The sequence below is a fragment of the Micromys minutus genome (genome assembly GCF_963924665.1).
Source record: "Micromys minutus genome assembly, chromosome: 10".
Taxonomy (NCBI): domain Eukaryota; kingdom Metazoa; phylum Chordata; class Mammalia; order Rodentia; family Muridae; genus Micromys; species Micromys minutus.
Window position 1 is genome coordinate 60,777,710 of NC_137979.1, and position 11,561 is coordinate 60,789,270.

Genomic DNA, 11,561 nt, shown 5'->3' on the forward strand with positions numbered 1-11,561 from the left:
TAGCCTAGTACACTGTGTGTATTTTGTGAGGAGTTTATCATAGGCTGGCCTCGAACTCACTGTTAATGGTTATGAACTTTTTAATCCATCTCCCAAGTGCCAAGGTCACAAGTTGAGTGATCACCTTTGGTACTATGAGGTGCTGCAGATCGAACCAAGGGCTTCTTGTATATTAGGCAAGCACTCTAATTATTAAATTAAGAATAATAGTTGGCTACTTAATAAAAGTAGCTGGCAGGAGATCTCAGAACTCAGGAGGTGAAGGCAGGAAGGGCAGCCCACTGTCATCCTTGGTGAATAGTGAGTTGGAGGCCATCATTAGCAAAACCCAACATATCCATAACCTGGTATATATACATATATATGGCACCAATATATAACATATATATATATAACATAGCAAGCCAGCACAACCAGGGCTATGTCCCCCACTCCACACACAATCAAATTACTGTGCCTAGAAGTTTCTGAGAACCCTGGATAGAATCCATCAAGGCAGCTGGAGCAGGTGCAGAGGTAGAGAGAGAGGGCATGGTGTCACCACCTCACAGAACAAGCCACAGCATTGGGTAGCTAGCTCTAGCTTTTCTCCAGAGATACGTTGTCCCTACAAAATTCTGGGTGTGCCCCGGGCTTTTCTTATCATTCTGAGATAATGAATAGTTTCTTTCTTCGGTTAAAAAAAAATACTACCTAGCCAAGTATGCTAACACCTGGCCTTTAATCCCAGCACACAGAGGGAGGGGCAGGTGGGTCTCTCTGTAAGTTCAAAGCCAGCCTGGTCTACACAGCTGGTTCCAGGCCATCCAAGCTACACCAGGAGACCTTGTGTCAAACAAATGAACAGTACCAGAGAATCGTCCACAAGATGTTCTGTGGACCAGCACTTGGCACCAATGTCACTGACCCATGGGCTTCTCAAGAGACTTCCCAATCAGGCCATCAAATCGAAATCTTCAGCTTGCCCTAAGATAATAGAAATTAATCTGCCTCTGGCTCAGCTGGTTACTGGGATCAGGTATTAGCTGAATGCAAAGTATTCTTGTTTCCTTGCTTATTTGGGGACAGGATCTTGTGTAACTTTGGCTGGCCTGGAACTCTTTATGTACCTGAGACTGGCCTTGGATTTCTGATCTTCCTGCTTCCACCGCCTGAATGCTGAACCACAGCTGTGCACTGCCCTTCCTGGTTATAATAAACTACATTATCATTTATAGACATTCTGGAGACGGTGGAAACAGAAGACAAGCCAGCAGTTGCTGTGAGCTAGAGGTGGGAAGGGTGAAGTAAGAAAGGTAACGAGGGAACTTAGTGGGGCAGTGAAAGCCTTCTGCTTGATTGTTCTCATAACTGTGCAGCTAAGGAGGGAGCTTTCTGGGACATAAGTTGCACCTCAGTAAACAGGACGTTTAAAATGGAGGCCAAGGAACGTGGGATACAGCTTAGCTGACAGACTGCCTGCTCGGCATGCAGGAGATCCTGGGTTCCACCCCCAGCCCTACAAAAATAATGAAAAATAAAAGTTGTAGGGGCAAAGAAAGTAACTTGACACACCGGTCTCTCTACTACTGTATATATTCAAACGTTTTCATAGTAAACTTTTTTTTTAGAATAGAATAGAGTTTATCAGGGCATGGGGAGGAGGTTAAGAGGGTAGTAGGGGCAGAGAGAGAGAAGAGAGAGAAAGAGACAGAGAGAGACAGAGAGAGAGAGGAAGTAGAGGCCAACCATGAGCACATAGAAAGAGTGGGGGAAGGGAATGGGGAGAAGGTGGGGGCAAGAAGGCAAGAGCAAGAGAGGAGCAAGAGAGCAAGAGCTATAATAAACATTTTAAGAAAACAGTCTCTGTGTGCATAAACATACCATCAGTAAACAAAATAGAACTTTTGAACGAGTAGAGAAATTTCACTTTTCTTATCAATGTGACGCTCTTCTTGAAGGTTCTTGGCTATGAGAAATCGTGTCACGTCCTTGTTTTGTGGTCAGAATAAAAGACTCACTGGTCGGTGGCTCCTGTGGCCCTCTCTGGAGTCCTTTCTTTATGTTCAGCCATCATTCATCTAATAGACACTGACTCAGACCCTAAGTGCCAGGTACCACTGAAGGAAGGGGTGAGGGCCTAAGCTGTACATGTATCTGCTACCAAGAAAACAAGACACTGAGAGCTAAGCTAGGACACTGAAAATGTCTCCTCGGGGCATTAGTAGAAGTAGGGAAGAAAGAAGGTGACAGAGGTCCAGGCTGGAGCTTAGAGGGTGACTGAGAGTGTTAGTGTGGGCTGGAAGCAGAGGGGGGACAGAATAGGAGAGTGCTATGGGGTCAGAATGGGTTACCGAGACCCCTAAGAGGCAAAGGGCTGCCTGTGCCCAGGGAAAGGGGGCCCACCCTAGGTGAATTCGCACAGGAAAGGGTAATCTCCCCCAAAGAAAAGGAGAGCTGGAATAAACACCCCCCACTTCACCCCTGCCTTGCCTTCAACTTCCTGCCAACTAGGTGAACCCACAGAAAGCAGAAGATTGAGAAAAACCACTGACAGAGCCCAGGAGAGCTCGGACGTCAGATATGAAGGGAAAAACGGAAGGAAATCTACACAGACAAGTGGAAAATTTTCAGCTTCCAGCTAGTAGGGAGAACCAGCAGCGGGAAGGCCTGGAGCCCCATATCCAGAGACCTGGTTGGAGGGAAAATAGAGACTTGGATGAGAGATAACATCCGAGGTGGCCCAGGAGCCAACTCTAGAAGACTACATACAACCTAATAAACTCTAATTTCATTGCCCAACATCAAAAAGGTCTTTGAAGTGGAGAGATGATGTCATCAGGTGACATTAGGTCTCAGCAAACCGTCCTGGCTGAAGCAGGAGGGACAGAGACCCGAATGCTGTGAGCAGGTGGGGAGGTGGCTGAACCAAGGCAGTGGCAAGGAGGGAGGGCGGGAGGAAAACATTTGGAACCCTAGAAGTTGAGTGTCAGACAGATGGAGGTTTTAGGGAGCACTTCACAGAACAACTTCCCCCACCAAACACCATAAAACAATAGTCATTTCATTGTCTCTTAAATTCCCTGGGTTCGTGATTAAGTCCCTGGGACACGGCTGCCTGGGCCTCAGCTGGGAAGGCTGGGGAAGTGTTATCTCTGAACAGCTGGACATGAACCAGCTGGGAACCTCTTCATCCACACACCCCAAGCCAGAGCGGAGCCCCGACACTGGGCTCAGCTGGGTCTGAAGATAAAATTCTGACACCAGGGGCTGGAGAGAAAGGCCTCAGTGTGACTCAGAGAGCTCGCTGCTCTTCCAGAGGACTTGAGTGCAGTTCTAACTATACATGTCCAGCAGGGCGCATACACAACCGTAACTTCAGCTCCAGGGGACCCGACACCCTTTTCAGCCCTACATACACAGCGTGTACTCACACACAGACAAATGTCCTCAGAAGCCAGGACTGTCATCTGTTCTCCAAGAAGGGGATGGGGGCTAAGTTAGGGATGATCTTGAACACCCAATCTTACCTCCATCTCCCAAGTGTTACAATTACAAGCATGTGCCACCATGCCCAGCCTTTGGCACCACATTTAAAAGTACCACATCGCTGTCAGTGTGGTGGCCCACAACTTTAATCGTAGCACTCAGGAGGCAGAGGTAGGTGGATCTCTGTGAATAATACAGGGCCAGCCTTTCTACATAGTACATTCCAGTCCAACCAGGGCTACATAGTGAGACTGTGTCTTTAAATACACACATGCACGAGTGCACGTGCACACACACACACACACACACACACACACACACACTGCACAACCTCCACAGCCTGAGCAAACAGTCCAAGCCCTGTTCTCTCAGCTACTGATTCCCCAAGCCCACACACCTTTTTCTGCACAATTCACTTCCAAAGCCTCTTACATCCCTCTGTCCTCTGTTCTGGTGCCTGCCCCCTTCCTTGTCCATTGGCATCTCATCTTAAAAGTCTTTTTTTTCCCCTGAGAGATTCTTCATACCCCACACGTTATTTCGGCCCCTAGTGTTTTCCTTAAAACTCTAACCACTATTTTTTTATCTTGTTTTGCTTAAAAAATTACATATGTGAAAAATCACATATGTGAGTGTTTCGTCTATATTAGCATGTCTGTGCCCCAGTGCCTGCCTGCAGGGGCCATGTGGGTGCTGGGAATGGAACCTGGGTCTTCTGGAAGAGAAGCCAGCGCTCTGAGCCAGCTCTCAGCTCTCATTTCTCATGTTTCTTTGTTGTTTTCGAAACAGCCTGTAGTCCAGACTGACCTCAGACTCACTATGTAAACCAAGGCCGGACTTGAATTCCTGGTTCTCCTGCCTCAGCTTCCCAGTTGCTTGGGGATATGCACTATGACCCCTGGATGTGAATTAGAAACATGTTTTGGCCCTATTTTATTTTGTCTATGGTTTTTTTTTTTTTTTCTCAGGATGGGATTTCTCTGTATAGACCTGGCTGCCTTGGTACTTGCTCTGTAGACCAGGCTAGCCATCCAAGAGCTAGAATTAAACTCATGTCTCACCATCGCCCCACTAAAATTTATTTTTAAGTCATGTATGTATGTATGTATGTATGTATGTATGTATGTAGGGGGTCAGTGTGGTATTGTGTGCATTTGTGAGTACAGTAGTTACAGAGTACAGAAGAGGGCTCGAGATTCCTAGGAGTTACAGGCTGTTGTGAGCTGACCAACGAGTGCTCTAGGAACTAAACTCCAGTCCAGAACTCAGGTCCTCTGCAAGGGGAGTTATTCCTGACTCTGAGCCACCCCGGGACACACTGATACCTTCAAGAGATACTTTGCATTTTGTGTTTTATGTCTTCCTCTACTTTTCTACTTCTGTCTCTAATCTAAGTGGCACAGGGGCTCTCAACACACATGTATCAGATCGAGGAAAGTCGTGACTAATTATATAAAGTCCTGGGTAATTTGTATTTCGCTTGAGTAATGGCTTATACCTGCAGCTCCAACACTTGGGAAGTAGAGACTCCAGGATCAAGAAGCTCAGGGTCATCCTTGACTACCGTTTGAGGCAAGCCTCAGATACACAACATCCTGACTAGAAAAAGGGTAAGTGGAGTCTGGCAAAGTAATCCACACCCTCACCCCCATCGAAGTGTCGGGCTGGCCAGGGTTGCATATGTGACCCTCAACTTGAAACAAAACAAAATATGGATGGATGGTTGAGTGTAAGATGCTAATACCAACCACACAGTTCAGAACCTATCCTAGTTCTGAGCACGTGGCTTCATACTAACTCTGAATTTTCCCTCTAACCCCTGAGTAAAGGTAGATACTGTCCCCATTAGCACACCCTAAAAGTCACTCCACTCGTGAGAAGCTTGGAGGGTTTGCACTGAAGGAATCTCAGGCAGACACGTGGAAGCTCTTTCCAACCCGAGATTATAAAATTTTCCTTTCAGAGACGACAGTTGTCTGGGACAAACTCAGATGGTGTGGAGGGGGGGACGCCAGATGACCTCACTCATTCAGTGCTTTACTCTGCCAGGCGCTGACCTCATACTGGTAGGAAGGACAAATAGAGATCATTGGGTAACATTTGTCCCTTTTATTAAAATGACCAGGAATAAGGACATGGAAGGGAGCATCGCCTGCAGGAGAGATGAGAACCCAAAAGAAAGATCCCGAGTGTCGCCTCTTTCACTTCAGGGCAAGATACAGGGCGTCTGCTGGCACCAGGAGGGCACAGAGAGGCGAGTGACTGACACGCCCTCATCCTTTTCCAGGGAAGCTGGTGCGACTATGAGCGGCAGAACTGCCAACGTCAGCGCTGCCAGCGTACGCACCGTCATTTCCGGCCAGCTGTGCTGCTCTGGATGCGGAGGTGGAGGACAGAGATTGAGGGTTGGGCAGTGGCGAATGTGCGACTCCAAGCTGTCAGACTCCAGAGCCTCACCCCAGTCGGAGCTGAGCTGGCGGCCAGGAAGTTCCGTTTTCGCGGGGCTCCTAGTCAGTCGGATTGGTGTTGGTGGCGCATTTCACTGTCAGGGTCTAGGCTCGACCTGGGCTTTTAACTTCGGGCTCTGAGCTTGCGTGCTCAGGTTTCTGAGCATCGAGGGCAGGGTGCAGAGAAGTAAATCTTGCTATTAGGAGTCAACATAGCCTCTAAGAAATTCTGTTGCCCGAGATTTGGAAGGCATCCAAGCTACCAAAGACTCTGGCCTTGGTGCAGCACTTTGATGCCCCGAGGCACGAGTCTTCTGATCCAAATCTGAGACAAGAGGCTCAGGATGTTATGGGGTCAGGAAATTTGTCCTCCCACCCCAACCCTGGACATTGATATCCACCTGGTTTTGACTATGTGGCAGGATCAGGTTTGAAGTTGATCTCGGGAGGCAGACCTAGCTCCTCACAGACTAGTTTAGAGTTGGAAGTGTAACCACCCCCGCCTATGAGCCAGAATAGGCAACAGACATATCACAGGCTTGGCATGCGTCCTGTATTCCCGTTCCCACAGCCGGCTCACATCCTATGCTCATACTCTCTGTGTTCTGTAGACAGACCCGAGAGGCTCCAGGTCAGCGGTCCAGCTTCAGCCGTACCCTCGTGCCAGCCGCCTGGGATGTGCACTGAGATTCCTTCTACCAGAACGTTTGGAAAAAACAGACGCCAGCATAACCCCAGCCTCCATAGGCTGTCACACACCGTGCCCATCCCTGCCTCTGGGAGCCACGTGGAGGGCTTGGTCAGTGTGGGCAAGGCTAAAGACTGAGAGATGGGTAGGAGCTGGGCAGCTCTCAGACACAGAAGGCATTTAAGTTACCACTGGAAGTCGAGTTAGTGCCAAAGTGTGGAGTGAATTTTCACATTTGGAGTTTGCCTTTAATCGCCTGAGCAAGGGGCTAGAGAAAGGATGATTAAGAAGGGTTTGCTGCTCTTTCGGAGCACTGGAGTTTGGTTCCCAGCACCCATATCAGGCAGCTCACAACTGCCTTTAACTCCAGCTCCAGAGGATCTGACACCCCGTTCTGACATCTGTGGATAATCCCCCACTAATACACACAAATAAAATAAATCTGAGGGTAAGGGAAAAATAAATAAAGTAAAACAAATCTGTCTTCTCTTTTCTCTATCAAGGGAGACACCCTATAGCATCCTTACTACCCAGGCTGGGGAAACTGAGGTTGCCATCCTCAGACCTGGTCCTCTCAGTCCTTGCTAACCTCTGGGGCTTGCTTTTCTGCCATGTGTTCCCACATTATCAAGCTGATATTTACTTTTACAAGTGAGAATAAAAGGCGTTTGATGGGTTTGTTGAGGGATTGGTGTCTACACTTCTGGCTCTAAGCTCACTTTTCTATTCACTCAGATCCAACCCCGCTGCACTTCCCTCGAATCCTTTTGTCCTGAGAGCTTTTGACCTTGCTGTCTCTTACGCCCGAATCGATCTCCTAAAGAGTATACCTCGGCTGCCACTTTATCCTTTAAATATTACCTTAGACATCACCTTCTGATCGAAGCACCTCTGCAGGCTGGATCTGAGTAGCTCAGAGACTCTCAACACATGATTAGCCTCCTTCTTAGCACACTGTAGTTCGAAGCTACACAAGAGCAGAAATCACCTCTTCCTGTCATTTCCCACTCCCTCCTCCTCCTCTTTGTACTCTATCGCTCAAAATGACCTCATGTAAGGCTTGCTGAGGTCAGAAGAATGTGTTGGAGTCCCTGGGAGTTATTAAAAGTTGTGAGCAGTCACATGTGCACCTGGGTTTGCAGGAAGAGCAGCTGAGCCACCTCTCCAGCCACGGTGTTGAACTTTGGGTAACTAGACTAATGCAGTATTGTGACAGGCAAAACCATGACCCACAATGCAATCCTCGGGTTCTTTAAGGGGTTGGCCTTGCACAGTCGAAGGGATCCTGCTGACATTATTAAGGGAAAGATCTCAAGACAGGAAGGTTATTGGATTGCTCAGGAGAACCGTTACAAAGGTCCAAACAAGGACCAGCAAGGAGGCTCAGCCTGTAAAGGAGTTTGAGTCACAAGTCTGGAAACCTGAGTTCAATGTCTGGAAGACACATAAAGATAGAAGGGGAGAACGAATTCTACAAAGTTGCCTTCTGAACTCCACACATTCTCCATGGCACACGGCCCACACACGTGCCCACACATATACATCACGCCCATCCAAAAATAATATTAATAAGAAATGAAAAGCAAAGGTCCAAGTAAGAGAGTGCTGGCAGAAGTTGGAGCAATGCAATGTGACAAAGACATAGTGCTCCTGTTCTTGTCTTTGAGGGAGAAGCCACCAGCAAAGGCCTGTGGGTGGCCTTTAGGAATCAGCTGAAGCGAGAAGCAAGTTATTCTGCCAACCCCCTGAGGCATCAAAATCCACATCAGACTTACAAACCACAACTGTAGGTATTCAGCTGAGCGTGGTGGCCCATGCCTGTAATCCTAGCAGAGGTAGGTAGATCCCTGAGTTCGATGCCAGCCTGGTCTACATAGCAAGTTCCGGCACAGCCAGAATTACCCAGAGAGATCCCATCTCAGAACAACAAGCAAAACCAACAAAGAAGAAAAACAGCAGCTGTTAGGTCAGATCATCAGGCTTGGCAGCAAGTACCTTCCTCTACGGACCCATCTTAGTCACCCTATCAAACGGTTTTCTAAGGTGGTTTGCAGGAGTAGGGACCATTCCAGATGGCCAGTATTCTTAACAATGCTATTTACTTTCTGTCTTTTAAATTTAAAACAAAATGCTGCAACCATTCTGCTGAGCATGCATGTTAGATGGCTTTCATTAAGCACACAGCCAGGTGTCCCAAAGACCCTTGTGACAGGCTGGGTCACCAGTCCATGGTGCCAGGGGGAACTGGTTGAACCTTTAGGGCTTAATGGCCAGAGGTTGGGTCATGGCAGGCACCCCTTTGAAGAGAGATATTGGAACCCATCCCTGTCTCTCTCTCTTCAAGCCTTGGCTGCCATGAGGTGACCATGCGCTCTGCTGTGTACTCACTACAGTGGGCTGGCTGCCTTGCCACAGGTCAATGGAGCCATGATGAACTGAAGCCTTGAGCCAAAACGTACCTTTCTTCTTGTAAGTTGTTTTGTCTTTGGCATTTTGTCATAAGGCTGGAGAGCTAGCCCATGAGTTATAAAGAGTATATTTTATTCCACAGTTCTGGAGGATTTCAGCCGAGGATCAGTTCTGAGGGCTATGGCAAGGCAGCTCCTCATAATAGGAGCACGAGACACAACGTGAGCATTCATTTCATCGCCAGACAGCACAGAAAGTGAGAAGAGGCCAGGGCTCTACAAACAGGTTATACCATCAATGGTATAAAGATCATACACATGCATACACATATACACTCACATACACACTCACATACACATGTATATATATATATATATGTATACACATATACACTTACATACACACTCATGCATACACATATATACATATATGCATACACATATATGCTTACATACATACTCATGCATACACAAGTATACATATATGCATATACCCATAAATGCATTCACAATCACATGCACACATACACACATATACACACATACACATGCGTGCATACATACATACACACAAGCATACACACATGTATACACACATGCATATATACACATATGCAACCACACTTATGCACATACAGATACACACACATGCACATACACGTGCATTCACACAGTATGCTCCATCTCTCAAAAGTGTATATATCTCCCAATAACACCACACTGGGAGTGAAGCATTTAATGCATGAGCCTTGGGAGACGGTTGAGGTCCCAGTATGGCAATAGGGGTACCTCACGGTGGATTTAATTTGCATTTCCTGAGGACTAAATAAACATGTATCTTAGTCACATGTTGACTGGGCCATTTGTTTTCTTCTTCTTCTTCTTCTTCTCCTTCTTCTTCTTCTTCTTCTTCTTCTTCTTCTTCTTCTTCTTCTTCTTCTTCTTCTTTTTCTTCTTCTTCTTCTTCTTTTCTTTCTTGGAAATTGTCTAGTCAGATTTTTACACATTTTTCTCCTGGCCATATGCCTTTTTCCTTTGGATTTTCAGGTGTTGCCATAGTCTGGCTAGAGGTCCTTTTCTGGGTATATCACAACATGTACTGAGTGCTTCAAGGATGTTCACACATGATGGGTCCCAACGAAAACAAGTTACATGAACACTGGAAAACTCCTTTAGGGAAAGAAATGCTTGGATGGATTACATCATGGCTTTTATGGGTGCAACTGGATACCAGATTTGGGTCTTAGGCAGTAAGAAACAAGTAACACATGCTCAAATTCCATTCCTTCCTGCCTGTTTCTAGACATACAGGTTTTTAAACATCCGGGTTCTTTTTAAAAATGTGTTCTAGTTCTATATTGATTTATCCTATATTTGTGTATACGAGTGTCTGCCTGTGTGTATGTATCTACACCATGAGCATGCCTGGTGTTCAAGGAGGTCAGAAGAGAATTGATCTCCTGGAACCAGAGTTACAGTTGGTGTGTGTGTGTGTGTGTGTGTGTGTGTTCACTCATGTGTGTTCATGTGTGTGCAGAGGGCAAAGGACAACCTCCAAATGTTATTTTTCAGGAACTGTACACCTTGTTTTTTGAAACAAGACCTTTCACTGGCCTAAAGCTCACCAAGTAGCCTAGGTTGACTGGCCACCATAGACCCATTTATCTTGGCTGCCCCGCCCCCAGAGCTGGGATTACACGAACAAGCCGAGCACTATGTTTTGTTTTTTGAAACCTGGTAAGCATTTTTAATGTTCTGAGTCACTTTCTCAACCCCCTTAAGGTAGTGTTTAGCTTTGCTTAGTTTAATTTATGGGAAAACTCCCACACTGTAGCTTACTCTGGCCTAGAACAAGCTGTGTAAAATAGTCTAGCCTGGAACTCAAGACAATCCTCCTGCTCCAGCCTCCCACCTCCTGTTATTAGAGGAGGGAACCACTGTGCATGCCTCTTTCTAGTCATTGTGTGTGTGTGTGTGTGTTTTCTATGTGTGAGAATTTATGTGATTACAAGTGCCCACAGAGGCCAAAGGTGTCGTATTTTCCAGGAGCAGGAGTTACAGGCTGTTGTTGCTTGATGTGGGTGCCGGGAACCGAACTCAGATCCTCAGCAAGAACTCTTAACCTCAAGTGTCCCAGCAGTCTTCAAGGTTCTTAAAGATGTTTGTAATTTAATACCATTTTTAAAGAATGCTCATGAAATATTTCAGTGGGTCAGCACGTTCTCCGCGGGTGAGAACCACTGTGGACATCAGACAGACCCTTGCTCTCAGTAGAGCCAGAAGGACAGACAACAAGCAAACAAAATAATTCCAGATGGACATAAATAAAAGTCGGACGTGCAGGAAAAGCAGGACAGAGCGTTGAGCCAACAATTCCCGGACCAGGACACTAGGAAGGTCCTCGCCTTCAGCCCCGCCCCTTATTTGCATACGTCTTATGATTGGTCTCCGGCGGCAGGCCCCACCTCTCAAGGCTGGTGGCCTGGGAAGCTGTAAGCGGGCCGGGGCGGAGATGCAGCGGCGGCTCCGGGTGTCGCGACGCGAGCCGGG